Source organism: Heloderma suspectum, chromosome 3 (assembly GCF_057233095.1).
Source record: "Heloderma suspectum isolate Gila_16-S chromosome 3, 16-S_ref, whole genome shotgun sequence".
Classification (NCBI taxonomy): Eukaryota; Metazoa; Chordata; class Lepidosauria; order Squamata; family Helodermatidae; genus Heloderma; species Heloderma suspectum.
The window spans coordinates 228,883,950-228,908,433 of NC_139460.1; the positions used below are offsets into that span (position 1 = coordinate 228,883,950).

The following is a 24,484-nucleotide window of genomic DNA, read 5'->3' on the forward strand; positions in this document are numbered from 1 at the left end:
TTAGAGAGATAACATATGACTGGAACTATTTTTCTTTTGAAGTTGGTTTGAACTTTTTGTGCAACCAAGAACTAAAAGCCACCTGGACAGACTAACACCATAGAGCTAGGTAGAAAGAAGCTTACATTCCCATTTTTGTTTTCTTATCTTTCTACTTTAATTCCCTGTGAACTCTGGTTTCCTTAAATAAATGCTATTTTACTTTTTATTTATTATTATAAGTCTTTGCTTGGGGCTATTTTTACACTTGCCTTACCCATTCTACTGAGGGCTTGAGTCTCCCCTCCCCACACGCTGCCATCCCAGTGAGAAATGGTGGAGAGCACATCTAATATTAATTCTTTAAAAAATCAGGCAGTTGCTAACCACACAAAAAAACTAACGTCTAATTAGGCCCTGAATCAGGTTGCAAGGGTGCTTCCAGATAAGGCTTTTATCCCACCATTGCCCTGCCTCATTATGACATTTTACATAGGCAGATGATTACTTCTGCTCATAATCCTGTTGTGTTTTTTGTCATCTTCCTTTCCCTTACCAGAAAAAAATCCATTAAGGAGAAAAAGATAGAATCACTGCACAACGCCTTTTGATTGGTAGCCCTAGGTGCTCTTCGTTTGGAAGTGCCCCAAGTCTGAGTGGTGGAAGGTTGTCACCTGTAGTCATTTTTCAGCTCAGAATCTCTGAGATCTTACCTTGCTGAAAAGGAGGAGACCGCTGTCACATTTCTCAGCTCATATCAATCCCAGATATCAAGAAAAATGGCAAAAGACCAGGTGGAAATATTGGAACAGTTATTTTACTGTAACATTTGATTTTTGTAGAAATAGTACACATGTTTAGGAAGATATATGAAGTGAAATACCAACTTTGTTGCATGTTTACACAGACCCTGGCCAGGAACACATATACACAATTGTAAATGCTTTTAAAAGAAACTGAAGTAGGTGTTTGGCAGGGAGTTGTGTATTTTTTCATGAGTGTCTTGTGAAAGAACATATGAAAGCCAACACATTAAAATGTATTATGCCCCATTATTTCCTATTCTAGCCTACCAGCAAAGTATATTCATCTCTTTTTTCTATGTTACCCTGATATGTATTTACTGAGCAAGTAATTGCAGCTGTTTTCTTGACTTTGATTTTACATTTTACAGAAAACTAGTGTGTATGAGACTAATTGCTAGCCCCTTCCTACCTAAAAAGTATCACACATTTGGGCATTCAGTAGATGCCAAATTATTCTTTAGCTAGGGCATACTTTTTCTTTTTGAAATATTTCTGTCCCAAAAAAGGCCCCCTTCTCAAATGCTCCCAGCAGCATGGAAGCTGCTTCTACATGGTACAGTTCCACACTAAAAGGCCACATGTGTGAATAATGTGATGACCAGGCTGGCGCCAATTATATGGGCCTTTTCCACACATTAAGCATCTCAAAGCATCTCAAAAGTCCCTGTATATAGTACTGCATGAAGGAGCATATCTCATTCTCATGCTGCTGGGAGCACATGTGAAGGGGGCCTATGTGTCCTAGTTACTTAGAGTTAGCTTTCTAACAGTGCAAGCCTATGCATTGGGCATAATGCTCAGAAGCAAATCCCACTGTATTCAGTGGAGCGTACTCTCTAGTAAGTGTATATAAGAGGGCAATTTTAGTGCTAAAAATGGGCTCTGTTAATTACGAACACCCCTAAACTAGTAACTCCTCTAAACATATATCAACTCGAGTTTGGGATGTGTGGCACAAAAGAGCACGAAACTTTAACATAGGTTTGGAGGAGATATGAGAATGTGGATTTTTTTTGCCTTCACCATGCCAGACCAAGGGTATGTCATTTCCACACTTTTGGTAGTGATACAAAACTCAGGATTTGTGGCACAAAAGAGCACAAAACTAGCACAAAAGTTTGGCATAGGTTTGCAGGAGATATGAGAATGCAGATTTTTTTTAGCATTTGCCATGCCACACCTAAAGGTATTTCATTTTCATGCTTTAGGTGGTGGCACAAAACTCAAGATTTGTGGCACAAAAGAGTACAAAACTAGCACACAACGTTGGCAGAGGTTCGCAGAAAATATGAGAATGTGGATTTTTTTGCATTCACCTTGCCACACCTAAGGTATGTCATTTTAACTCTGTTGGTAGTAGCACAAAACCCGGGAATTGTGGCATAAAACTAGCACAAAACCATGGCACAGTTTTGGAGGTATTATGACCGTTTCGATTTTTGTGCGTTTCAACTTTGAACCCACATTTGGTGTTTCAGTACACAGTTGAGGGTGGCAGCACAAACCCTGGTTTTCTCCACCTGGAGAAAGTTGGCGAAATTGTCTTCAAAATTTCTCTTCCCGCAAGTGAGGTGGAGAATTTCGAGAGGCCATTTTCGAGAGTGCACAGCCCTAGTTTGTATCTGTCCTGAAGTATGATGTGCTGGCTGGGCAGGCAGCAAGACTAACGGCATCACTCTGAGTTTTACACTCGTGTCTTTTCTTGCGTACTTCTCTTCAGGCTGTCTTGGAAATGCACAACCACACCGATTCGTTAAGCCCCTGGAACCTGGTTCAGTATGTGAGGGAAGAAAACCAACCTGGCATGCTCCTGAAATGTTTGAATGGTGCCAATGTGGAGCATAGTTACCGAAGCGCAGAATCACCAATAATTACTAATCCCAGGACATCATGTGCCACCCTTGCTAACTTAAGGAGATCTGGGCCAAGGAACATTATAGGGAGCTGCCTTATACTGAGTCAGAGCATTGGTCCCCCTAGTCCAGAATTCTCTGTACTGACTGACATCGGCTCTCCAGGGCTTCAGGCAGGATTCTTCCCTAGGTCCTACCTGAAGATGATTATTTTTATTTTTATCGATAGCATTTTTATTCCACCTTTTAGCCAAAAAATCTCTCAAGGCAGTTTACAACAACAAGAAATAAGACAGTCCCTGCCCACAGGCTTACAGTCTAAAAGACACAACACAGAATAAAGGGATTAGCGGGGAGGAGGAAAAAAGCAAATTCAGGCAGTAGATCCTTAGTTGCAAAGTTCAACAAGTCATGGACACCGTGGGAGAGCTGCTGCTGCCTGTCCCTGTGACATCCTCAGCAGTGACAGTTGGTAGCAGGAAGGAGGGGAGTTCTCAGCTGGAGCTGGAGCCAAGCACAATGCCAAGGATTGAACCGGGGATCTTCTGCATGCAAAGCATGTGCTCTACTACTGAACTATGGCCCTCTCCCCAATGCCCCTGGATGGGAGCCTACCTGTGAAGCCAATGTATGGTGTCTCACATGCCATGGAAGGCAAGTAGGATATAAACGTCATAAATAAGCACTGCATCAATGTCAGGATGAGTGTTATCTATTTCTGCAACGACTGAGAGTATGTCAGACTTTGTGTCCCAGATCTGAATTCTCGAAGTCTGTATTAGATGATGACTGGAGTAGTTTTAGCGTTTAGAATAGTCTTTGAGATCGCCTCTTCACGAGCAGTCTTGAAAACAAATTCAGTCACTTTCCATAGCAGTAGTCTCTTCCTTCTGTTTGGAGCAACATCCTTTTACAATTTTCCAAATAGGAGTAAACAGTTCCTGGAGTTCATATTGGTGATTTCTTTCAACCAGTGAAGAAATTCTCCTTGCCAAAACTTCCTAATTATGCTTGCCAGAACAATTTATCATATGTACTTTTGACTGTCATTAAAATGTGTTCTGGCATTATAATTTCATCTCCAGGAGTCACAATGAAAACACATTTTTGTGTTTCATCTTTGAAATGTGCAAGGTTTTAATTTGCTTGTGTTGTCAGCATTTAGTTCTTTGAGATGAGCTGTGTACATTTTGCTGAGATCAGCCACCTTGAAAATGGTTGCATTATCTGTATCATTTCCTTTATGTTCCCTATACGATATGAATTGGGCAAAAACAAAGCCATGTAATATGCTATTGCTATTTCCTTTCTGGAAGTTTGGCCTTGGGACTGGCATCTTTGTAGAATTATGTAAGGTGTTTGAGATTATAAACTTCATTGCCACAAAATTGCTACCTGGTGACAGTTTTGTAAGAATTTCAGTGTCTCTCTATTCTGTTGTAGCTTGTCACACTCAACAGTTAAAATTGAACGTTGATAACCTTTTTCACTTTCATCACAAAGAGGACTCTGAGGGTGGACTTCTTTGTTAGCAGTAAAGTCTAGATTTTTCTAGTTTGAATGGGGATCGCTAAACATGTTGGTACGTCTCACTGTTCCCTGTTATTGTATAAATGAGGGATGCATGTTGTTGATGAGATCTCTGCATAGTTGAGATCATAAAACTTGCAATGAATCTAAATTTGCTGGTTCATTTTCTGAACCAGAATTAAATTTTCTGAAGTTTAGTTCAAATGACAGAACTGTCAGGATACCTTTTGCCCCCACTTAACTTCAAATGCCGAAAACAAACACAGACAAGAGGCTTCAGTCTGCAGCTTTTAATCCATTACTTTACAGGGTCATACAGATGCAAATTCTCAGTGACTCTCACTCTACAAGGAAATGCCTTCAGGGGGTTCAAAAGGTAGTTACAAAAGTTGCCCACCATTTGAATAGGAAGGCGGTCTCACTAGGCTAACTTAAGTGTGGGGGGGAGGTCTCTCTCTCATGAGGCTTCTAAGTGCAGCTTTTCACGCAAGGCCAGTCGGGTAGACCGTCTAAGTTCCGCCCCGGCCTTCTCTCTCTTAGCTCTGCATCTGCACCTGGCGTCTATTAAATCAGACTCCCCAAACCCCACCTCCCCCTGTTTGCTATCTCTCACGGTGGGGGGAAGGTGAAGAGGGAACCTCCTCTTCCTCCAGCTGGACCTCTGAAACCTGAGGACCCTGCCTAGTCATGTCTGGACTAGCCTGGGAAAATACCTCCCCCATGTCTGGCGGTTCTCCTTCAGAATCTGAACTACTATCCTACTTCCTGTGCTCAGAAACACCCCTGACAGTCATGTTTGTGGAATGCCAGCATATGCATAAGTAGCGCTATCAGTCATATCCTTCTATTTTGAAGTTGCTGGGCTTGGAGGTTTTTTGTTTCCTTTACACTGGCAATTTGCATACATGGTCCATATAATCGGAATATTATAAATGCATGGATAATATACTGTATGATCAATTAGCTTGATATTCTTTGCTGCTGGGCATGCTGGGAGCTGGGGCCTACTAGGAATTGTAGGACCCAATCAAGGAGAAGCCAAGGATGAAACTTTTGAAAAGCAAATAGCCAATGTTTTAAGGAAGCATGATGTAGTAGTAATGGGGGACTTCAATTTCCCCGATATTTGTTGGGAGACAAATTCTGCAAAACATGGCCCCTCCAGGAAATTCCTGACTTGTGTGGCGGATAACTTCCTCCTACAGAAAGTAGAGGAAGGAACTAGAGGATCGGCTATCCTTGACTTGATCCTAACCAACAGAGATGACTTAGTGGATAAAGTAGCAGTTACAGGAACTCTGGGGGAAAGCGACCATGTTGTACTTGAGTTCTTGGTTCTAAGGGAAGCAAAAGCCGAGTGTACTCAAACGCGTACCCTGGATTTTAGGAAAGCTGATTTTAATAAACTCAGAACAATGATCAGTAAGGTCCCATGGCAAGCAATGCTAGCGAGAAAAGGAGTCCAAGATGGGTGGGAACTTTTAAAAAAGGAAATTCTCAAGGCACAATCACAAACAATTCCAACAAGAAGAAAAGGTGGAAGACAACAGAAGAAGCCAATGTGGCTTCACAAAAAGCTTAGGGATGACCTGAAAACAAAAAAGGACACATATAGGAAGTGGAAAGAAGGCCAAGTAACAAAGGAAGAGTACAGGCAGGTAGCACAGAATTGCAGGGATGGCGTCAGGAAGGCTAAAGCGGAGAACGAGGTGAGGTTAGCGAGGGATGCTAAAAACAACAAAAAGGCTTTCTTCAGCTACGTGCATAGTAAAAGGCAGAGGAAAGAAATGGTTGTTCAGCTATTAAATAAGGATGGCAAAATGATAACAGAGGACATAGAAAAGGCAGAGGTGCTCAATTCCTACTTTGGCTCAGTCTTCTCCCAAAAGAGGGTCTATGACCCCCCTGGCAAAGGCGAAGTACAGGCTGAAGGGGCAGGATTGCAGCTTGAGATCGACAGGCATATGGTCAAGGAACACCTCATTACTTTGAATGAGTTCAAATCTCCAGGGCCAGATGAACTGCATCCTAGAGTCATAAAGGAACTGGCAGAAGAGCTCTCAGAACCGCTGTCTATTCTCTTTGAGAAATCATGGAGGACCGGGGAAGTGCCAGATGACTGGAGGAGGGCTAACGTTGTCCCTATCTTCAAAAAGGGTAAAAAGGAGGAACCTGGGAACTACAGACCAGTCAGTCTGACATCAATCCCTGGGAAAATTCTGGAGCAGATCATAAAGCAATCCATCTGGAAGCACCTTGACAACAATGCAGTGATTACTCGAAGCCAACATGGATTTGTCAAAAACAAGTCCTGCCAGACAAATCTGATCTCATTTTTTGATCAAGTCACCTCCCTTGTAGACCGTGGGAATGCTGTAGACATCATATACCTCGACTTCAGCAAAGCTTTCGACAAAGTGCCCCATGATATCCTGATGAGCAAACTAGCTCGAAGTGGGCTAGATGAAACAACGATCCAGTGGATCCACAGTTGGCTACAGAATCGGACTCAAAGAGTGCTTATCAATGGGACCTTCTCAAGCTGGGGAGAGGTAACGAGTGGGGTACCGCAGGGCTCAGTCCTGGGCCCAGTGCTCTTCAATATTTTTATTAATGACTTGGAGGAGGAGGTGCAGGGAATGCTGATCAAATTTGCAGATGACACAAAATTGGGAGGGATAGCTAATACTTTGGAAGACAGAAACAAAATTCAAAGTGATCTGGATAGACTGGAGTGCTGGGCAGAAAACAACAGAATGGCATTTAATAGGGACAAATGCCAAGTTCTGCACCTAGGAAAAAGAAACCAAATGCACAGTTACAAGATGGGGGATACGTGGCTCAACCACACTACGAGCGAGAAGGATCTTGGAATTGTCGTCGATCACAAGCTGAATATGAGCCAACAATGTGATGTGGCTGCAAAAAAGGCAAATGCTATTTTGGGCTGCATTCATAGAAGCATCGCTTCCAAATCCCGGGAAGTACTAGTTCCCCTCTACTCAGCACTGGTTAGGCCTCATCTGGAGTACTGTGTCCAGTTCTGGGCACCACACTTTAAGAAGGATGCAGACAAGCTGGAGAGGGTTCAAAGGAGGGCAACAAAGATGATCAGGGGACTGGAAACAAAGCCCTATGAAGAGAGACTGAAAGAACTGGGCATGTTTAGCCTTGAGAAGAGAAGACTGAGGGGAGATATGATAGCGCTCTTCAAGTACTTGAAAGGTTGTCACAGAGAAGAAGGCCAGGATCTCTTCTTGATCATCCCAGAGTGCAGGACACGGAATAATGGGCTCAAGTTACAGGAAGCCAGATTCCGACTGAACATCAGGAAAAACTTCCTGAGTGTCAGAGCAATACGGCAATGGAACCAATTACCTGGGGAGGTGGTGGGCTCTCCCACACTGGAGGCCTTCAAGACGAGGCTGGACAGCCATTTGTCAGGGATGCTCTGACTTGGATTCCTGCATTGAGCAGGGGGTTGGACTCGATGGCCTTGTAGGCCCCTTCCAACCCTACTATTCTATGATTCTATGATTCTATGACTTTTTTCTGTCTGAACAGGCATAGGATTGCACCCTTAATTGCAAACTGAAATTGTAAAGACATTTTAAAAATTAATAAACAAATGAATAGTATATAACTGATTATTAGTATACACTAAACGTTATTACCAATGAATATTAATACTTTTTGAAATTAGAATTGGTCATATGTTATCAACAGACAAAACACTATATTTGAAGCACACGCAGTTGCAAATTCATCTCCATATTCAATTTGCAAGCTGGTTACTTGGAGCATTTATTCCAAAATCCATGCAACTTGACCATTGGAACTGTAACCAGTCAGTTTCATTTACAAAGTTATACTTGATTAACTTAATATTTCGCTCACATTTTACTGCATTTAACCAAGTATTTGCTTTAAAATGTAAAAAAAAAAACACGTGAAAGTGTTGCACTTCCCATAGTTAATTTGTGCAGGTTTTAGAAACTGCACTCCTGTGTTTTAGCTTATTTTTTCCATATTCCGTATTTTATTATGTGTGTTTTAATATTTTATTGTAAGTTCCCTGATAAGTTGATTGAAAGGTGTTGTATGCATTTTAATTAATAAAGAAACATAGGGTTGACGTGCACATATCAAGCATGGAGGTTAATTTGTGATCAGTATGCAATTTATGCAACTTTGAATATCACTTTATTTGAAATTCACTCATTACCCCCCAATGGTTGCTTTGTAAAATAGTTGCCACTTTCAAATGAGTTCAGTTCACCTTATACCTTACTTTGATAAGCCTGACATCCATTACATTTGACCCCAAATGTCATGCTTCTAATCCACAGTGAGCAATTTTTTAGTTTAGTAGCTCAGCTGCATGGCAGTTGAGATATTCAGTTAGGCTATTCTGATTTCCAGCTGCACTGCCATAGGCAGTTAACATGCAGTCATATCCATGCCATTGGACATGATGAAGGCCCTGCCCATGGGCTTCTGGCATGTCACAGCAAATGCTAAAAATCTACTTCTTGCAAAAGCCTAGCACAGGCAGAGTTTGTTATGTACATACATGACTGTCTCAATGCATGGTAGCATAGCTAGGAGTTGACAGAAGCTGATTTAAAATGGTGACTGCTAGGTTCAGAGGACCCAAGCATGGGGAGTAGGATACACTCTATGGGGGGCTGAAGACCGGGGGGGGGCAGGCTGCAGCCTTATTATGAGCAGGTGGGGGAGTCGAGGCTAAATTGCAGATCATGCTTGAGGTTATTTACGGAAACTCATTTCCCTTTATCCATGTCGCTGTTGTAAAGATCTTGTGAGATTTGCTGGAACCAATCAGAAGCAGTGTTAGATTAGAACAAACAACATTCTGAACAGTGTGTTACAGGTCCAGGCCCTTCTGCAGAACAGAAAACTGCTTGTGCATTTATGACAGGACATATAGTTTGAGAAAGAACGAGAGATTTGTGCTTTCCCATGTGGCATACTCTTTCAAGAACAACCACTCCCAAAGGTCTTTGTGCATATGCACGAGGGAGAGACAGGTGGTGGGGAACAAGGTACCTTAATAATCACAAACATTGATCCCAGGGACAATGAGAACCATTTCTCCTGGCAGAACTTAAAGATCCGAAATATATAGGAGTAAGTGTGTAGTTCTCTCTCTCTCTCTTTCACACACACACACATACACACACACACTAACATGATACTGCAAAGGGTATGACCTATCCCAACTTATTTTATGAAATGAGATTTACCCTCCCAAAATGCTGTAACTACTTTTCAGTGAAATGTGCATAGCTCTACAGGTTTTTTGCACGTTACCAGTGACTGTGGCAGAAACGGAAAAGTTTCAGGAAGCTAGCATTCATCCAAAATTGTGGCTGTTCTACTATGAGACAAGAATGGTTAAGCCACCTAGACAGACAGACAGACAGACAATTTAAAATTAGTCCACTGACCATTTACATTTCTTTACAAAGTAAAGGAAAATGCACATGCACACAGAAATATATCCTCATAGCAGTATAGGAACAGCAATTGTATATACCACTTACCTATTCTGTCTGTTGAATGCGAGCTTGCAAGAAGTTGACTTTGCAGAGATAATTCATGGGTTTGCCATGAAAAGGGACAGAAAAGTAAAACTTCAAAGTAAACTGTTCTATTTATAAAATGTTTACAGCCATGTTGGTCCATTAGAATGAAAAAAATCAAAACATCAATAGGATAATATCTTTATTAGGACCAAGTTACAAAATAGTCAGCAACCTTTGTAGGACTCTTCAGGCTGGATCTTAAGTTAAACAAAAATAGCAAAAAGTGTGTGTGGGGGGGGGGCATAGTAGAAAAGCCCCAGTGTGGACTATGGTGTAACTTCAGAAATGTAGAAAATATAATTTGAGATTTAAAATAGAAACTTCTCTTTCATTACTCATAAGATTGTATATATGGAATGAGGATATGGTATGTGTGTGGGAGAGAGTTTGTGTTCCAAGTTTATACTGGGCCCCAAAAATTATACTTGGGACCTGCAGTTACATGCCCACCATCTACTGAGAAGCTTGCAAGAATATGTCCTGGATATAACTCTACAGCTTCATCTATTAATGACTTCTGAATTGGTACTGCTTGTATCAAGGGGTTGATCAGAATGATATGAACAAATTGGGAGTGACAGTACAACAACCTAATTATAACAGTGCGAACAGCTGTGCAACAGCTCTGGCTAACTGCAGCATCTCCCCCTTTTTCTTCAGGCTGTTAGCAAACCACTTCATCCAATCTTTCTTAAATGTATCCGCTTCACTAAGTCCCTGCTGCCATGACACAGGTTCATGCCCTAAATGAATCAAAGAAGCTTGACAGCTGCAGTTCTACAAGTCTCTTTCTTTCTAGTGTAACACTTCTGCCATTCACACCACCACACCATTCCAAAGCCTGGTCTACATACCACTTTTTTTTGCAGTAATAATTTATTGGTATTGGTAATAATTCACTGGGGACACAATCCCATGCATATTTAGACAGAAAAAAAGCCCTACAGCTCCCAGCATGCCCCAGCCACAACTTTTGTAGGACCTTTTTCTGTCTAAATATGCACAGGATTGCATCCTGATAATATTAACTAGGAACACAAGAAGCTGCCTTACACCAGGCCAGATTGTTTGTCCATCTAGCTTTGTATTGTCTACTTTGACTGACAGTGGCTCCCCAGGGACTCAGGCAGCGGTCTTTCCCATCACCTGCTAACTTGATCCTTAACTGCAGTTGCTAGGAACCTTCTGGGACCTTCCGCAATCAAAGCATGTGCTCTACCACTACAGTTTCTGAACTACAGTTCCTCCCCAGAGGGAGAAGGAGATACAAGGCTGCCATTGTCAGTATCAGCTCCATGTAATTCACAATATCTAGAGATGAGAAGTTTGCATGCCTAATCACATGCACAAATATTTTATTAGAAGTGATAAAATCACCATGCTAACTAGTGAAAAATAAAGATTTAGGGTGCAATCCTAGGCATATTTAGACAGAAAAAAGTCCTACAAGTCCCATCATTCTGGGAGTCATAGGACTTCCCCCCCCAAAAAAAATATGCATAGGATCAACAATCATAGGATTGTTTTTGGATTTGTCAAAAACAAGTCCTGCCAGACAAATCTGATCTCATTTTTTGATCAAGTAACCTCCCTTGTAGACTGTGGGAATGCTGTAGACATCATATACCTCGACTTCAGCAAAGCTTTCGACAAAGTGCCCCATGATATCCTGATGAGCAAACAAGATCAAAGTGGGCTAGATGAAACAACGATCTGGTGGATCCACAGTTGGCTACAGTATCGGACTCAAAGAGTGCTTATCAATGGGATCTTCTCAAACTGGGGAGAGGTAACAAGTGGGGCTCAGTCCTGGGCCCAGTGCTCTTCAACATTTTTATTAATGACTTGGAGGAGGAGGTGCAGGGAATGCTGATCAAATTTGCAGATGACACAAAATTGGGAGGGATAGCTAATACTTTGGAAGACAGAAACAAAATTCAAAGTGATCTGGATATACTGGAGCGCTGGGCAGAAAACAACAGAATGACATTTAATAGGGATAAATGCCAAGTTCTGCACCTAGGAAAAAGAAACCAAATGCACAGTTACAAGATGGGGGATACGTGGCTCAACAACACTACAAGCGAGAAAGATCTTGGAATTGTTGTCAATCACAAGCTGAATATGAGCCAACAATGTGATGTGGCTGCAAAAAAGGCCAATGCTCTTTTGGGCTGCATTAATAGAAGCATAGCTTCCAACTCCCGGGAAGTACTAGTTCCCCTCTACTCTGCACTGGTTAGGCCTCATCTGGAGTACCTTGTCCAGTTCTGGGCACCACACTTTAAGAAGGATGCAGACAAACTGGAGAGGGTTCATTGGAGGGCAACAAAGATGATCAGGGGACTGGAAACAAAGTCCTATGAAGAGAGACTGAAAGAACTGGCCATGTTTAGCCTTGAGAAGAGAAGACTGCGGGGAGATGTGATAGCACTCTTCAAGTACTTGAAAGGTTGTCACAGAGAAGAAGGCCAGGATCTCTTCTTGATCATCCCAGAGTGCAGGACACGGAATCATGGGCTCAAGTTACAGGAAGCCAGATTCCGGCTGAACATCAGGAAAAACTTCCTGACTGTTAGAGCAATATGACAATGGAACCAATGACCAAGGGAGGTGGTGGACTCTCCCACACTGGAGGCATTCAGGATGAGGCTGGACAGCCATCTGTCAGGGATGCTCTGACTTGGATTCCTGCATTGAGCAGGGGGTTGGACTCGATGGCCTTGTAGGCCCCTTCCAACCCTACTATTCTATGATTCTATTATTCTATACCCTTAATTTATTTACAAGATGTATAAACTGCAGTATATCTAAAAATATTTCTGAGCCACTGCTCAGTTAAGAAAAAACAGTCAAAATACAAAAGACTAAAAATATTTTAAGGAAAGTTATATCAATAAAACTGCGGCTGGTCATTCAGGAAAAGCTTGTTTAAATAAAAATGTTTTTAGTAGATGCCAAAGGTTTTTATCTCTCTGGAAAAGACCCTGATGCTGGGAAGGACTGAAGGCAAAAGGAGAAGGGGACGGCAGAGGATGAGATGGCTAGATAGCATCACCGATGCAATGGATATGAACTTGAGCACACTCCAGGTGAGAGTGCAGGACAGGAAGGCCTGGCGTGCTATGGTCCATGGGGTCATGAAGAGTCGGACACGACTGAACAACAACAACAACAAAGGTTTTTATACTGATGATTCTGTTTAAACCTGTGGTTGTTTCCAACAGTAGGAGCAGCAGAAGATTATTGTACAAGTATTTCTAAGATGAAAAAGAGAGAATAAGCAGCAATGATGTCACAGTGGGTAGAGTAGTCAAGAGGAGCCTGGAGGTGAAACTAGATATTGTGAATGACATGGAGCAGCCGAAAAAGGCAATACCCCCTCTTCCTTGTGAGTTTCTCCATCCCACAAGCAGCAGCCAATTAAGTGAAGTGGGAATAGGGAAACTTGCAGCATGAGTTTGGTTCTTCTTTACCTCACCTGTTCTCTTATGCAGGGAGAAGTGCCACTCTCAACATCCTTCAACTAAGACATGAAATTTGCCCTCTGCGCTTTCTTACTTTTGAAAAATTCTGCCTTCACACACATAGAATGGTGTCACCTTTTTAGCAGTGGCTGTTTTCTTTCCCCATTTCATTATTTTCCACTCTTTGTTTTCTTATGCTTGAGCTCCTGTGGGTGAAACATCTCAACATCTAAGGTTGTAAATTGTCTAGCAGTCATCCCGCTTGTTTAGCAATTTAATGAGTGTTTTACTGCATCAAAGAAACAAGGCATGTACATGCAACCACTTAAAAGGGAAATTAGGTTTTATATTTTGTTCTTATCTTGAGTGTTCAAATAAGCAAGGCCAAACCAGTTGGATGCAGGGATCATTATTTGTATGGATGTTGAATTTATGATGTGAATGAAACCAACCATAATCCATACTTGTCCTAATATGTATTTTAGTAAATTAAAAAAAAAAGTATCAACAGTTGTTTGAATTATATGTGATTACCATTCCAAACGAATACATGACAAGCCTTTTGATATATTATACAAAAATATATTACATACTGAGGGCTCATTTTCTCCACTGCAGGTTCAACACTCCAGTGCTTCCCCACATAGTGGAAGTCCCCAGGGACACTTGGAGAACGTACATGTACTCTGTGCTGTTTAGCTTGCTTACATCAAGTTTCAGGAATTGCTCTTAGAAGGCCACCCACTTTGTGGGGGAGCACTGAATCTGCACTGTGGATCTCTAGCAAATTCCAGTCATACACAGTGGTGCAGCTAGGGAATTTTAGACACTGCACTTAATGGTCGGGCGGGGGGGGGGGGGCTTTAGACAGACATGTGTATTACTTCAGTTCTGCCATGCATAACTAACATTGCTCTTCTGACACTCCCACCGCCGCTATTCCATGCGTTATAACTGCTTCTATGTTGTTGATGTGTTATCAAGAACATTTAGCTCTGCTGTTTTAAATCTATATTTTAAATCCCTGCATTGTTCCTGGGTTTATTCTGGTTGTACTTTTCATATGTTATATTGTTTATATTTCATATATGTTTCATATCTTATATTGTTTTATGCTGTATTTTGTGGTTTTAATTTTTGTGAACCGCCAAGAGAGCTTCGGCTATAGGGCAGTGTAGAAATAAATAAATAAATAAATAAATGCCAAAAATAAAATTAAAACAACCCTGATTTTAAAAAAAATACTCTGAGCCAGTATTCATGTCCAGTTTCATGTTTTACACACTTCACTGATCACACTGTCATTACTAGAGGAATAAAATGGGAGTTTGCTTCTATTACCCCAATGCTAAAAACATTTACTTAGGAATAGGCACCATTTTATCGCACAGAAAGAGTGCATATTTTAAAGTAAAAATAATAACATGAGCACCTGTACCCATGTACCTGCCCAGTCAGCTGCCCCCTGACTATAAAATGTGTTTTTTTTTAATAAGAAGAAAGGATACTGCAGCAAGCAGAGTCAGCCCCAGTGGGTCCTGGCTTGCCCATGTCAGCCAGTTGCTGACACCATGCCTGCTTGTGTGCCTCCATTATTTGCCACGATCATGGTGACCCGGGGGGGGGGGGGCTGGGCTGCATGCCCCTGTACTTCAGCCCCGAGGTCCAGCCCTAGCTTCACCACTGGTCGTACAATCACTACTCTGTCCACATGCCTCCCTTGTATTTGGGGTTAGCAATGGTGTGTGTAACTTTTATTCCGCAAAACAATGAGGATCCTGTGGCCTCCAGATTCTGAGCCTTACATTACATTATTCACAAGAATACTTTCCCAGGTTGGGACACATCACGTGCAGAATATTTCATGTGCATCAACTTCCACTCTTAAATTGGGGGTGGGGGAATGGATAGGCAGGCACACAACATCGGGGGCAGTGCCAGCAGCATGGCCGTGTTTCCCCTTTAATGTGCATGCTGCATGAAGGGTCTGGAATAGATAGGGCTGGTTACAGGGGGTGGCAAAGTGCGGCATTTGCCAAGGCCCCAAGATCAGCAGAGGGGCCACAACCCTAACAATGCTACCATCTCCTGTTTGCACAGAATACTTAATAAGATTGGATGCAGCCTAAGAGAATTCTCAGTTTGCATGTCCCACCTCTTCTAGGTTGGGGGCGGGACTGGGAGTACTGTGCCCAAGGGCTCCCCAAATCCTGGAACCAGCACTGCTAATAGACACAATGAGCATTTCTACATAAGGCTTTTATTGTACACTTGTGATTGGTCACGGGTTTGTGGGCCTTTTATATGATGTCATCAACCTCTAGGGCATCTCCTGCGCTTTCTGGCCTTTCTCCTGCTTTTTAAAAGATTGGAGATAACCCAATAAGGAATGTTAATCTGATATATCAGCTGTGTGTAATTGCGCAGTTTCACTGTAACCACAGCACTTTCTAGTGGCTGTAAAATGAAACATATAGAACTTGCCGAGAAAGGAATTCCCTGATTCAAAGTACCTGTCCACGCGTGTAAAGGAGCCGATCTAAATCCCACAAAGAATCCAAAAGCAGAAACCCCGATAGGGATGTGGGATTTTAGCCTCGTGTGGTGAAGCTCAATATAAAAGCAAAATAGAGGTGGGAAAGGAACAGGAAAAGAAACAATTTCAGGTACCAGCTCACGATGTTGGATAATAGTTATGTAATGGCCAGGTGGAACATGATATTAACATGATAATGCTCATTGAACTATTTTAACTCTTCTCATTATTACAAGATATTTATGATCCAAGAAGCCCTAGGTCTTCTATGTATCTGGTAAAAAAAAAAATGCATTATTTCTTGTTTATTTTTCTTTAAATTAATGGCACATCCCATTTCATACTTTTTATGCTCTTTTTGTATCTTTCCTAATAGAAATGTGTTTGTATTAATGAATTGCCTTCCATAATGGAAAGAAATGGTGCATGTAAGGCATTATATAAGAATCACAAAATCCTTTGCCCAAAGGGTATGATTTTTTTATGAATGTGTAAATAGAAACAAGTGTAAACAGAAGCACCTTTAGAAGCATCTATTGTTACAACAGCATGGCATGTGAAAACTCCTTTCAAACGGATTGAGTTTACTGAAGCAATACTGATAAAAGCTACTAGAAATAAATAATTTAGGTAACTGTAATATTGCAGTACCCACTCCCAACAACCAAACAAGTAAATGTGTTGCCCATTGGTCCCTCTGTGGGTTTTCATCTTTTGTATCGGGGTGAAGAATCACCAGAATGCAGCTATAACTTGGTTTTAAGTAGTTTAACATGTCTTACCTATTTGTTGTCTATTGTACCAAGACTTTCTATGAAGCCAGCTAGAGGTAGACCAACTAACATTTATGACATAATTTCTGGTGGATATAATATCTTGTTTTATTTTTAGTATATCTTGTTTACCTTTTAAAAATGTAGAGATGGTTGATTTTTTAAAAAGTTATACAGGGCATATTTTATTCTTTTTACCTATTGTTATATTATCTGTTTTCAAGCATTATAGTCTGCCCTCATACCATAAAGTCTTAGAATCTATTCCTTTCTATCAGGGTTTTTCCCCTGACTCACCATGGTATTTGCTCATTTGAGCTCCCTCTACCTCTCATGTTGTGCAGGAAAGAAGCAAGCATTTTTCTTCAATGCTTGCAGAGAGACTTTTTAGGCCAAACTAGCCCCTTCTGAATTTTACAACTACAACCAAGACTGGAAACAGTAATATGTTTCAGTTTTTCAGAGATTGAAGGTAGTGTGATAGAACCATCTTTGTTCATGGTGGAGTTTTGGTGTCCCGTTGTCACTCAAAACTTGCCATATCTAACTATTTAAGTGGAAATTTAAATGCTCAGACATTGTGACAGACCTAAGTGCATTTTTGAGTACCCGGTGATTAGAGACTTACTTGGGAACACTGGCAGGAAAAATTGTCTCTTGATCTGTCTCCACTAATGTCAATGCTGCATCATCCAGAATTTGCAGCATGTAACAATCTTCAGGGGGTTTGTGCTTGGATAGCAGCAAAAAATTATAGATAATTTGATTTAATTGATAAAGGGGAACCTCTCTCCTATGTAGTTGTTTTGAAAATAACTACCAACCATACTGTCTTTTTATCAATTCCTGCAACTGCATCATTTTCTTAGCCAGAATCACATTAAGGAGGCAGCGAAACGCCCTCTTACTTCTCTGAATCTTTTATAAACGCTGCTGTTACTTCAAATAAAGGATTGATATCTATTTATCTATTTATAAAATCCTCCAAATAACTTTATCAAATGATAAGCCATCCTATGTGCAGGCATGGGAGACTGACTTAGGTGAGCCAAGAAGATGATTGGTAGTGTATCTGGACTTCTTTTGCATCTTTATCGATCAACACTAATATAAAGGAAGCACAATCCAAGTCCTCACTCAGTTGGTGGTACATTACTCCTGCAAGGCTTCACCTAATATACACCTGAAGTATAGTTAATATTGTTGGAAGGGGTTGGTCAGATTGGTTCGTACTTTCATCTTTAGTGGGAATGTTAAACAGTGACACCAAATTATTTAGGGTGGTTAAAACAAAAAGGGATTGTGAAGAGTTCCAAAATGATTTCTTCAAACAGGGAGATGGGCATTAAAATGGCAAATGCAAAATGCTGCCCAATGGAAGCAAGTGTAAAGTAATGCACGTTGTGGCAGCTCGATGAAAATGTTGACCTAGTGTACAGCTGCTGTGAAAAAGGCAAATTCAGTGTTAGGCATAATTAGGAAAGGAATAAAAAATAAAGCTGCCAAGATCATACTCCACTTACACAAATCTATAGATCTATAGAAATCTATGTTCTATAGGGAGAACATAATCTTAATATATGGTTATTTGGTGAGGTTTAAAGTGGATGGTATATTTTTTAGAGTTGATTGTACAGTTAATGTTTCACAATGTACCTAAACTCCCCTATGTGGAAAGGTTACAACATCTGGGATTATTTGGCTTATAAAAGAGGCAAGTTAGGGGAGACATGATAGAGGTGTACAAAATTATGCATTTTGGTGTGGAGAAAGTGGATAGGGAGACATTTTTTTCTCTCGTAATAGTAGAACCCAAGGTCTCCCACCAATCAGCCCATGAAGCTGATTGGTGGGAGTTTTAGGACAGATAAAAGGAAGTACTTCTTCACACAGCACATAGTTAAACTATGGAATTTACTTCACAAGGTGTAGTGATGGCCAACAATTTGGATGGCTTTCAAAGGTGATTGGACAAATTCATGGAGGATGAGACTATCAAAGGCTACTAGTCCTGAGGGCTGTATGCTAACTCCGGTATCAGAGACAGTACACCTACGTAAACCAGTTGCTGGAAGATGGGTGGAAGGGTGCTGTTTCACTCATGTCCTGCTCGTGGGTTTCCCATGAGCAGCTGGTTGACCACTGTATGAACAGAATGCTGGACTTAATGGACCTTGGTCTAGTCTAGCACAGCTCTTCTTATATTCTTATGTAGTGCAGGACTTTTGGAACGTGATGGCTGACCACTGTCAGGAATTTCTCCATGTTAGACCCCTAGTAACTCCTAAAGCTATACTTTTTCATCTCTTTGAACCTAATGACCCTGGATTCCTTCATAACAGCCTTTTAAAACAATTGTACACAGCTGCAAAGTTATGTATAGCATGCAACTGGAAGTCTCCAAAGCAACCAACTAAAGAGCAGTGGATTAATAAAATATGGGAGACTATGAGTATGTATAAACTTACTCAGCAAGTTCAGCAAGCAAAGAATCTTAATTTTAAGAAAGATATTATGGCACAATGGTTTCCATTTATTTCCTTTGTTGAAGATCTTCACATTTTTGATCAAATCTCAACTGAGTACAGTTGCCTTTTTTTTTCTAACTACTATTACTACTACTCACACACCTTGACATGCACTCCCTATATATGTTGTATAACTTGTATTTTCATTCTTTCATTAGATAGTGAGCTCCTACTTAGGGATGTTCCACAAGCATATTAGTGATAGACTAAGAATTATAATTCTTAGTCTATCATAATGGGGGCTGCGGTGGCTTAGTGGGTGAGACGCTGAACTGCAGACCGGAAGGTCGGCAGGACAGCAGTTCGAGACCCGAGTGCTGCGTGACGGAGTGAGCTCCCGTCTTCAGTCCCAGCTCCTGCCAACCTAGCAGTTCGAAAGCAAGAAATTGCAAGTAGATAAATAGGCACCGCTTCGGTGGGAAAGGTGACAGCGTTCCGTGCACCTCGGTGTTCAGTCATGCCGGCCACATGACCACGGAAGCGTATTCGGATGGCGCTGGCTCTTCGGCTTAGAAACGGGGATGAGCACCGCACCCTAGAGTCAGACATAACTGGTTGGGGACACCTTTACCTTTACCTTTTTTTAAGAATTATAATTAGTGAATGTCTTTGTTTCGTTAGTGATCCTGTTATATCACTACATATGTTCTTTTGTTGTTGTTGTCTTTATTTTTTTAACTTTATTTCAAAATAAAATTTCATGATAAAAAGTCTGTGTTGGATTTAGGCCAACAGAATAAAGAAATGAGTGCATGCACCTCAATGACTCTATCATACTATTTTCAACTCTTTTTAAAAAAAAGGAAAGAAAAAAGCCCTGTCTACAAAACAAGAGGGACTTCACTGTTTTAAAAACATAGACTGAAACACTATCCCCCCAAGCAGATGTCAGTTGTGTTCAGGATCTCCTAAAACAGAGCATGATGTTCACAATATCGTTCATAGAAATATTGTTTAATTGGCTATCCTTATCTCTAATGCAATATGTTCTATTTTGTTCTTGCTTGTGAACTTAGTTTATTTATATTTTTAAAATCCTGCCAAATGCCAAATACTACTCAAAATAAACTGTATGGATTGTTCTGATGTTTTCTGCCCCTGCACCTTCCTCTCCCAGCCTCATGCTAACAGGATGGATGATTATAATGTACTATGAGAATATATCTATGTGTGGAGGTGGAAGGAATACAGAATGTACAAAAGATACATTTTCAGAAATTTGGAGGTGGTATTATAGGGCTTGTCTTACCATGGTCGCTGATCAGATTAGCTTTGCACGTTTTTGTATACAGCTTGGGACCAGATTACCTCAAGGAATGTCTCCCCTGACACCAGCCTTCTAGTTCTCTGCAATCTTCAGGGGAAGCCCTGTTGTTCAAGCCAGAGCCTTTGGATTTCCATTTGGCAACAGCACAGAGACAAGTGTTCTCTGCAGTGGCACCCACCCTCTGGAAGAATCCCCCCTCTGAGCAGGGCCAACCCTACCATTAGGCAGGATGAGGCAGTTGCCTCAGGCAGCAGCAAGGTATTCAAGGAGAGAACCATATGCTTGCAGCCTACTCTGCACCTAGTAAGTTAGCTTGCTGCCGTCAAGTTTGGTGGAGAACATTGTCCCATCATTAGTGTGCCAGTCCAGTCAGCTTTTGTACATGGAATGGGAGGGGGTGCCATCTTGTCCTTTGCCTCAGGCAACAAAATGTCTTGGGCCGAGCCTGCCTCTACAGTACATCAGGCCTGAACACTGCCATGTTTTACTTTGGATTTTCCTCAGCCATGAGCCATCTTCTATAGCTGTCAGATTTGCAATCTTGTTAGGACAGCCCTAACTTACTCACTCCTCCTCTCTACTTATGGCACACTTAGCAATGCTATAATGATAAATCTGTAAAGGCATAATATGTAAAGATCCTGTCCTAGAGCAAGGTTGTTAACTTGATCACCTTTTGGGTCCCTGCCAGTCCTATGAATCTGTGTGGTAGGAAAAAACAGGGTGGGACCCTCTTAAGCACACACTGGTCATATAATAATAGCGTAGAACAGCAGTCAGCTTTCAGAGTGTACATACCGCTTTTCTCAGTACATAGTAAAAATTCTTCAGTGTATTTATAGGAAAGTGGGGAGAGACAAGGATATCCTCTGAATTATTGTAGATCAAAACCCTGAGAGAGCTTCCTGCTTCCAACTGTGTAACTAGGAAACAGGAAAAGAACAAAATTGAGGTGTTGTTTTTTTTTAAAAAAAATCTCTAAATAACTGTCATGTTAAAGCTACATTTTATTACAATTCCCATAAAAAGTTCTAAGTCTCTGGGCTCCTGTCCTCAAAATGCTTAATGCTGCCTTGCAAAATTATGGACACCAATGCAAAAGTTCTAATGCCCTCAGAGAGCATTCTTTGGTCTTCTGTATATACCTGTGTAGTCAAAGGAAGGAAATTAAACAACGCAATAGAAAAAAAATAAGAATAAATTCTATGCCACACAATGGCCACCACTCTAGGAACCTTCTCACATTACCTTTGCATTGTTAGGAGCTGCCCTGGTGTGGCGCTTTCTCATGTTGCAACAGTAACGTCAGAACCACATGGGAGAAAAAATGCTCCTCCCCCAAGGAAGAATGCCACTGCTGTGAGAAAGCGCCATAGCAAGGGCACCTCCATATGCTCTGTGGCTTCTGGCATTATCTTTGCAGTGTAGAATGCTGCAGCACTGCAGTAGCTTGTCTACTGGGAAGGTAGTATGAGAAGGTGACAGCTCAAACCCCAAGTGATGTTAGGGTGGTCGAGTGTCCTCTTTCCAGAGGACAGTCCTCTATTTGAAGAGCTGTTAAAAGACAGTCCTCTATTTGAAGACGTGTCCAGTCCAAGTCATAAGGACAGACAGCAACAGGGGCCCTGAAGTTGCCCATCAACAGTGAGTACCTGGACAGCAACTGGGCAGGCAACAAGGTCACCTGGTCACAGCCTTTCCCAATATGGTGAGATGTATTGTGTTTCTATTTAAAGTATAGTTATTATTTCTAATTTTGCAGCTATGCATATACATTTGCATATGCAAATGTTATGCAAATTGGTGTCTCTGTTGTCCTCTTTTTTCATTTCATTTACTTCATTTCATTTATTAAGTTTCTATACCTCCCAATAGCCAAAGCTGTCTGGGAAGTTTAAAAAGATAAGAATTTTTTATCTTACCTTAAAAATACAGCATTATACATAATATTAAAACAGTTTAGCTACGAATATATAAACAGAGAAAACACACATACACACACCCACATATCCAAACAGTATCCCATTACCTGATTAAAAACCTATCATATGCTGCCAAATGCCTGGGAGTAGAGGAAGGTCTTCACCTGGCACCAAAAACATAACAATGTTGGCACCAGGTGAGCCTTACTGGGGACCTCATTCCACAATTGGGGAGCTGCCACCGAGAAGGTCCTCTCCCTTATTGCCACATTCTGAGCCTCCTTTGGAGGAGGCACCCGGAGAACGAACTTAGATGATGAGCATAGTGTATGATGGGCAGATTCATGCTGGGAGATGTATTTTCTCTTTTTTGGCAATGCATAAATGGCCACCCTACGTGATGTAAACATTTGTCCAAAATGTATGAGGAAATACTTGGAACATGTTGCTTCATCTTAGTATCCCTTAAGAAACTAGAAGCACAAACTTTGCACTCTTTATGACAATCCAGTAACATATATTGACCTGTTTTGGTGTGGACCCAGATAACAGTTGGGGTTTCCTGTTTCAGTGCTGGCAAGGGCCTTGAGCAAAGCACAGATAGTCCCGGGAATAACAGCAAGAGAGCAACCAGCTCAGTCCAGGGTCACACACAGGAATTCCAAGGAGGTTTTGCAGGTACAGGCAGAGGCAAGGTCAAAGCAATCCAAAGGTCAGTTCACAAGCATCTGTTTTACCAAATGTCAAGGCTGGTCAGGGGGTGTCTGAAAGCATCATGTAGGTGGGTAGCCAAGGGTCTAGGAGCCTGTCAGGTCTGGTGTCTTTAAATGTAATGCCAAGGTTAAAGCACTGTTGTTCATAGCAGAGAGCTGGTATTGGCTGGGCTGATTTATAGCTGGTCGTTAATCAGCACAGCTGGCTAATTAGGTCAACATGTTGCTTTTAAGGGAGGCAACATGCTGTGATTTCTTTTTGTTCTTTTGCTGCTTGCGTCTGATTCTGTGTGGTTCAGAGGGATGGATTATCTCACATTCTGCTTCCAGCATTTGGGGGAATTCAGGAACTGTTCAAGAGGGGCCAGGTTGCTCCTGTAATGTTTCCAGGGGACAACTGCTTAGCTCTGGCTGGGGCCCATTATGCTGGCTCTTCCTCTCCTCTTCTTCCTCAGATGAATCCTCCTCCAATTAGGGCATGACATGGGTAGTTTTTGGATAGCAAACTTTCCTCACATTTGAAATGCACTCTCCACAGAAGCTTGCCAGGCACCCACATGATGGCCTTTATTTTCCCAGGCATTTTAACTTGTAAACCTAAGAACTTTAACAATGCAATCCTATACATGTCTACTCAGAGATAAACCCCATTGAATTCAACGGGACCTACTCCCAGGTAAGTGAATATAGGATTACAGCCTTAATGTTCTTAGCTCTGATGTAGTAACCTTTCACTTCTACTGATCGTATTGGTTTTAGTTTGATTTTACAGTTGTATTTTTATGGATAGCCACCAGTTAACTACTGGGTGGTATACAAATATTGCTAAATAAATAAATAAAATTTATTATAGGATTCAGAGCATCTCTACACGAGCCTAGAATCCCATATTTAAAACAGGGCTTTCTGCTTCTGTTTTAAATGCAGGGTCATGACGGACTCCCTTTACATGTGCTTCCTTCCCCCCTCCTTTCCCCCCTTATGTGAGTCTTTCATTTCGGAAGTCAGCTGTCCTTGGACTTCCAAAAGCTTTTGACAAAGTCCCTTGCCAAAGACTCTTGAGAAAACTTATCAGTCATGGAATAAGAGGACAGGTCCTCTTATGGATCAGTAACTGGTTAAAGAACAGAAAGCAGAGAGTAGGAATAAATGGTAAATTCTCCCAGTGGAGGGAAGTAAATAGTGGGGTCCCACAGGGAACTGTATTAGGACCAATGCTTTTCAACCTGTTCATAAGTGATATGGAAATAGGAATGAGCAGTGAAGTGGCCAAGTTTGTGGATGACACCAAATTATTTAGGGTGGGAGATTCAGGACAGATAAAAGGAAGTACTTCTTCACGCAGTGCATAGTTAAACTATGGAAGTTGCTATCACAGGAAGTAGTGACGGCCACCAGTTTGGATGGCTTTAAAAGGGGGTTAGACAAATTCCTGGAGGAGAAGGCTATCAATGGCTACTAGTCTTGATGTGCTACCTCCAGTACCAGAGGCAGTGAGCCT

The 24,484-nt window shown here is 41.4% G+C and overlaps 1 long non-coding RNA gene across 1 annotated transcript in view; it reads left to right on the forward strand.

Annotated features, from left to right (window-relative positions):
- LOC146350866 (uncharacterized) overlaps positions 1 to 24,484 on the forward strand; it is a 41,126-nt gene that overhangs the window by 6,521 nt on the left and 10,121 nt on the right. The window contains exon 2 of the long non-coding RNA XR_014788879.1: positions 1,994 to 2,116. This is a non-coding gene — a long non-coding RNA (uncharacterized LOC146350866). The remainder of the gene's footprint in view (positions 1 to 1,993; positions 2,117 to 24,484) is intronic.